Source organism: Drosophila teissieri, chromosome 3R (genome assembly GCF_016746235.2).
Source record: "Drosophila teissieri strain GT53w chromosome 3R, Prin_Dtei_1.1, whole genome shotgun sequence".
NCBI lineage: Eukaryota > Metazoa > Arthropoda > Insecta > Diptera > Drosophilidae > Drosophila > Drosophila teissieri.
This window is the reverse complement of record NC_053032.1, coordinates 21,783,699-21,790,802: the sequence shown is the minus strand read 5'-3', so window position 1 is coordinate 21,790,802 and position 7,104 is coordinate 21,783,699.

Sequence of the window (7,104 nt, the reverse complement as noted above, 5' to 3'; positions counted from 1 at the left end):
AACCCGAGCGGAGAAAAATCGAACTAGAGCGAAGCGAAACAGGCGCCAAGTACGTATAATGGATAGAGGGACACCAAAAATGCCATGTTCCAAATTTGTAAGTATAAAATAATACTATGTGTAGAGTTTTATTGTGCTATTGGTACCTAAGTTAAAATAAAATATTTATTTTTAAAATCAATACACACAGCCTTGTTAAGTTATTATGGCATTAATTTGGATTTGACATCCGAAAATACCCCTTAACATAAATCGGAACTTGTCAACCCTGAAAGAACCAAAAATATGAAAGCACTAAAAACTCAGTTATAATAAATAAATAAAAAAAAGGAAAAAAGAGTGACCGGGGCTAGGAAAGAAAAACGGCAAAGTGAAATAAAAAAATCATACTAAACATTTTCGTTTAGTTTCCAATGACGATCTGCTGACCCTCCGCCCACCGCCCACTGAACCACACACACCACACACACCCCGCCCCCGCAGCAAACAATGTTGCCGCCTTAACCCGACTTTTGGTGCCACCGCCGCCTTTGCCCATGAAGTGGCACCAGAAAGGATTGCTCTACGCCATAAATTGTTGTATTTTATTGTCCAATTTCTTTTTATTATTTTTCTGCGTTTCTTCCTGCTTTATTTCGGTTTTTCTTCGTTTTTTCCGCGCTGTGTTGCTTATGCTTCATCTAGTGCCTGGCCTCGAGTTTTTTCGGGCACTTTGAGCCACATGCTGAGTTGTCCTGGTCAACTGGACCAAGAACCGGACCCCGCACAAACTTAGCCGACATTTTCATTGTCGTTGCTGGAAAATTGTTTTTCAAATATAAAATATAATCGCAGAAACGCGCACACTAAAAAAAACTTCGAGTTGTAATACTGTATACTAGCTTTTCCCGCACACTTAATCTTCAATAATACTTTAATCTGAATTAAGAATATTAAATATTATATTAAACGAAGGCCTAAAATGGGGTAATTGAATTAATAAATAATGTTTTCCTAAGTGCAGGAGTAAAAACGATTATATTCTGAATTATTAAATACACACAAGGATTGTGGAATAAGTGGCCAAGGAAGAATTGTTTTGTTTTCTCTGGCTGCGCTTCTGAACAATTAAGAAATTCCTGAAATATTCAGAGTGTCTGTGCAGAACAACTCTACCGTTCTTGGCCTTGTTGTACTTGAAGTGGAAAGTGCAGAACAGCAGGTGAAAATGTCTTCTTTTGGACTGTGAAAAGTTAAAACGAAAAGTGGTCATGCTGTGGGGCAGGGAAGAGCGAAAAACTGAAAACTGAAAAGGAAAAGCGCACAAATCGAATGGAATTTGGAGGGGAGCAAAAGTAAACTGTGTGCGATTTCATTTTCGTACAACAATGCGTATGCGTAACGCGGCAAACATTTTAATGAGCGTTTGCATAACAAATGCGGTTTTCCACATTCGTTCAACCAGAGAAACACCATCCATGGCCAGCCGGGAAAAACCACAGTACCACCACCACCCTCTTGCACAGATCAAAAGCGGCCGAGTTTCCATCCGAACTGAAACTGAAACTGAGTAACTGTTACGTGCAATTATATTTAATGATGATGTTTATTGTGTAATACACTCACCCACACGACCCTTTGATTGTTATGATGATTAAGCGGCAATAATGATGCTATCATGATTTTCGCATCGCTCTCCGCCAAAGACCATTTCAATTTATAAGAATTGATTTTGTATTAAGGAAATTGAATAATTTATAACACAGTCACGGGGCATTTATAAAATCCACACCCATATCCAGCCACGTCAGCATCTGCGGTCCCCATGTGATGACCAAATTTCATAATTCAGACAATCGGGCGCTCGTTGTACTAAGCTCCTGCTAAGCTGCGAACAGATGTCCTTTCCCCTTCCCCTTCCCCTTCCCCTTCCTCAACCCCAACTGACCACTGTCTGAGGCTTTGCCCGGGCTTAAATGTCCTTGAACGAAATTTCGATAATTTAAATTCTTTGGAAACGCGCGCAAATTGTATTCACTGTGCAAAAAATGGTTAAAATTACCCATCTGCAGATTGTATAAGATTAAATAAGCGCATTACTTACTCTTTTTAACTGTTAAATATATTACATTTTATAACATTTTTTTTCTTGATTATCACGTACGTGTAAGAGGGAAATCTGCCTGGAACCGACATATGCTGTTGACAACCACAAGGCAATTAATGCTTGGGACCACAAATCCTTGCCGCACCATCGTAAAATATCAAAAAGTTTCTGAAGAGAGAAGACGAGCTCTACGCCGGAATGAATCCAATTATGTGCTTAATCACTAAGAAGCCCCAACCGAGAGCGGCTTCTTGGGCTGTGAGGACTTTGAGGGGAAAAAAGCGGTCGGACGTCGTTGACAACGCCGGCAATGTTTGAGTGTGAAGTGATGACGATGGCGACGTGTTGTCAAAGTGACAAGTGCCCACATACACACCCACACTCACTTATCCACCCACTCGCAGAGTTCTTCAGGCTTACTTGCTCATCTACGCACACTCCCGCAATCGTAATAGCGTGCACAGGAAAAAGAAAGGGGTAAGTCCTTACAAAATATGAACAATTATATGTACATTACCCAAAAAAATATATATAAATACGTACAATTATGACTATATTCTTTTTTGGCTTATCAATCAATATCTAATTTTTACTTTCTGTTTCTCTCGGTGCAGCTACACTCACACACACTCCTGCGTAACGCTCCTTCTTCCAGGCACTTGGCTCAACATGTGGCATGGCTTAAGGCGCACGGCCGGACTGCCTGAGCCTTTAAGCATTAAATACTTTAACACACAAGCGCTGTTAAAATTTATTCATGGTCGTTTTTAATGCCAGCGGGATGGGGGGGTGGTGGCAGGACCTCGCCAGGACTTGACATGCAAATGTCTGAGTGTGTGCTTGCTCCATGATGGGTGATGGAGCCCCTCCGATGGCTCGCCCTTTTTTCATCTGCCTCTTGCTCTCTGCTGTTATTGTTAAGCATGCTTTTCAAAAGCTATTGAATATGTAACCACCCCCGATGGTCCGATGCTGCGGAGTCCACTTTTTTGGCTCCCATTCCTGGACCACAAGGCGCGCATAATGGCTATTTTGTACACTTATTTGGCAAAAAGCCCTGCTCACCCCAGCTGCATTAATCGAGAATCATCAGAGCATATATTATTAAGTAAATCCACAAGCTAATGTGTATAATAATATATCAACAAATTGTAAATCAAAGTTATATTTTTAGTAATATTTTCATCCTTTTATGTTATCATTATCCTTATCTTAACTTATCCTAAGATTTAAGCATTTTCAGCTGTTTCATAAAAAGTTTCATTTAAAGAGTATCTTCTTATGGACTTTGGCACGGAAAATAAATAAAACGTGCTGCTTTTTTGCGTTCCACTTGGCCCGCTGTGCTCTTTCACATGAATTCCATATCGTCCTGGGGCCGAAGGTCCTTTTAGGCGTGGCCGATGGGGTCGTTGTGATCCAATCACTGGTTAAATGGCGAGTAAACTGGGCGGGGGGTTGGCAAAGGGGCGACATGGCTTTCATTAGTCGTGCCACCAGCGAATCAATCCCACCCTTGTATCAATCGACATTCTGCTGAAAGCGGCAATTTAACACTTTTCCTGCCAGGGAGCCGATACGCCGGGCGCCCCTCTCAAATATTTAAACGTTTAATTTTAATTTTCAACTTTTTCCGCCTGCACACTCAACCCATTTCATTTATTCTTTGGGGCCCTGAAACGCCGGAGGCACAACACATGCGCCAAATATTTGTCACTCTGATGCCTGTAGGCTTGACTTGGCAGTAATTTCCTCATTTCCCACTCCTGTCGCCATTTCATTGGCTTAAAGGTTAAGTAACTGTGCCATCCTGCCCGGATTTCAAGAGCAAGAACCTTTGCTTTCCGTTCCGCAAACAACACTTACTGTTGACACAATTAAAAGCTCGGAAAATTATAATACAAATGTTAGTCGAGTCGGGCGCAAATTAGAGGGGCAACATAAAAAAAATAAGCAGATGACTTTTGACTTTTTCGGGGGCACCAGAGCAGCAGCTTCACTCTCCTTTCACCAGCAGGATGCGGAGCTTGAGAGCTGGAGATGCCGAAAAGAGAACTCCTTCAAACATCAGTTGCTGCCATTTCCGCATCCGTTTTGCTTTGTTAGTCCGCTTCCTGTTTCTGTGTCTGTTTTTGCTACTGTTACTTCCACTCCTGCCCGGGATTCTGTTTGTATTTGGTGTATTTGGTGTCTTTGTGCGATTTCGGTTTCATTGCACCCATTGCCGTGGTTTCCCATTGTTCTCGGCTTCAACTGCACTTAAAATGTTTATAAAGTTTTCTCTCCCATGCCCTTTCCATGGGGAAATGGAGCCTTTCCCTAAAGGATGGAAGTGCCTAGTCGATCTGATAAAATTCACACCGTCCTTAGTCATTACACAGAGAAAATATTAGCTAAGTTTTCAGCAAGGAAGTAAGGAACGGATTTTTAAATATCCTTATTTTTTGAAATGCAACTTAGGCAATTTCGATTACCATAAAAAAGGGCATAGAGTCTACGCTGCCCTCGTGCAGTTTTCCCGGCTCGATTTTACTGGTCTTTATTTGTTTCCCCAACTATTTCTTACTTTTACAGCAGGGGCAGTTGCTTTTGTTGCTGCAAAGTCTTCAATTCTATTTTGGTAGTGGAACTTTCTTGGACTTGTTGTTGCGGCGGAATTTAGTATTGCCTGGATGGTTTCCTTTGCTAGATTTGCAATCTCAGAGCTTTGACAAATGAATCTCTGATGAAATGAAACTATGGCATTTCATTTCAGTAAAATTTTGAAAGCTGATTCCTTCGAGCGCATTGATGTTTAGTTTTTCCGGTTACTGTGTGTTTTCATCTCAGACTGCTTGACCTTGTAACCAATTTGCTACCAATTTGCTCTTCAGCCCAGTTACTTTGTATGTTCAGAACCTACTTGCTATTGGCATTAACATTTTAATGTGGCCTTTCTGAAAAAAAACCTCTCAGCTCATTGCATGGCTTTGGGGCTTGCAAAACTCCTTTTGTTCTTTTGCAATTTCATTTGCTTTACTCTCGAATTTGGCTCGTTCTGTTTTGCTTTGTTTTTGCATTGAAACTGTTTGTTGCTTTTTGGTTGGATTTTGTATGTTCTTTTATTTTTGTGTACTTTCCTTGTTATTTTTGCTGTTTAAATATGCCGCAGTATTTAGCATGACAACGACTTTGACAACGGCAACAACCTCCGAGGGACCCGGTCCTTGCTATTTTCCCGAATTTTCCCTGTTTTCCTGGCCAGGTTCAACAGACTTTTCCAACTGCCAATATTTCATTTACTTTTTACGTTTGCCCAGCCACTTTTCTCCCTTCCACTGTCTCTATCGCTATTTGTCTCTGACCCTCTTTCTCAAACTCTCGCCGGAATGTGTGTTTGCTTCCCTGTTTGCCTGCGGCTTTTGCTTGCTTTTATGGAATTAATTAAAACTTCACTGTGCTCATTTGGCAAAAAGCGAAAGGAAAAAATCAAAATAAAAAAGGGGAGCCCAAGACAATGTTTAATGTGGTTTTTGGTCCCAAAACTTAGCTCGAACAATGGACTAAATTGAGTCCAATCAGTGGGGACTAAGTAAGCGAGCTTTAATTCTCGTTATGTATGACCTTTTTATGTCATTAGAGAGTTCTAAGCTCTTAGGAACTTTAACAACTAAAATACATAGGTACTTGCTTCCCAGATATTAATAAACCATCGAAATATTTACAATATTCGTTTCACATCAAGTTTCGCTTGCAGTTTTGTCACTATGCCGCGGAAACAAAGGAGCAGGACTCGCTGGATTTCAGTTAAGAGTGGCATCCGTTTAATGACAAATTCCAAACAAACCGCTCGTCCTTTTGCAACTAACAAACCAGCAAATCCAATCCAATCCCCAAACAATGCAGCCAAAGGACAATCCTCTCGTTTTGAGGTTTGGGCCATTCCACGTGTCTGCGCCTGTGTTTGGGCCATCAAGCCGCGCCGCTGGCAGTGAGTAGCCTGATTTTATGCATTTTATTATCTGCCTTAGTCACGTTTCAATTTACGGCCCATTGGCGGTTACAATTTGCAATCACGTTTCGCTGGCAACTCGCAAACGGTAGCCAACTTTCTCCGGCCTGACACCTTTATTAGGGTCTGGCACCAGCCACTCCAACTCCTCCAAACGGCTCCAAACGCTCCAAGTCTGCTTCAACTCTGTTTATCATATGCCCACCGAAGTTGCCTCCCATTGTTGCACAGAAAAAAAAATCCTGTTGTAAGTTGAAGCTCGAGAAAAATCTGGTTTAGTGTAATGAAGGTTGTAAAAACAATAAATGTCCACAATTTATATTTATACTTAATATTTTGAATCTACCAAAAGTTCTTAAAAGTGCTTGGAAGTAAAACAAATCAGGAATTGCCAGTTCTTCTCAGTGATTTAAGGCTTGTTTTAGTTTTTTGAATTTATTGCCATTTCTTATTACTCCCGCCTCTTCCTGCACCGCAGACTTTGCCTTTGTCTTGCGTTTATAACTTATTTTCCCGGGCAGGTGCAAATGTTCTTGGCCCTCGTCTTACCTTTGCCACTGTCTGTTTGCGTCTGTGGCGGTGTGTTGGTGTGTCAGTGTGTCGGTGTGTTGGTGTGTCGGTGGTGTCCTTCTGCACACCTGACCCGCACGTCTGCCTCGGCTTCATTGTTATGTCCTTTATCTATGACGGTTCATTGTACTAGTGCTACGCTCGCTGGCTGTAAGGAACATCCAAAGACCCCGGACAGACTCAATTTCATTCCCTCGGCTGGCACCTGTAGCTCCGATTGCCTTTGTCTGGGTCACGTGTCCCACACTGTGAAAAATACCTTACACTTGAAATCGCTCGTACTTGAAATCATAAGTGAATAATAACTGCAACTGACATGATATGCAAATGAAGCGTAATTATTTTTTAGGGCTTTGAACTGTTTTCAAAGGGTTCCTAATTCATGTATGTATTTTTGCCTGTGTAGAAGCTTTACCTTCTGCGTAGAATCCTTACCCAGTTCAGACTGCAATCGTAA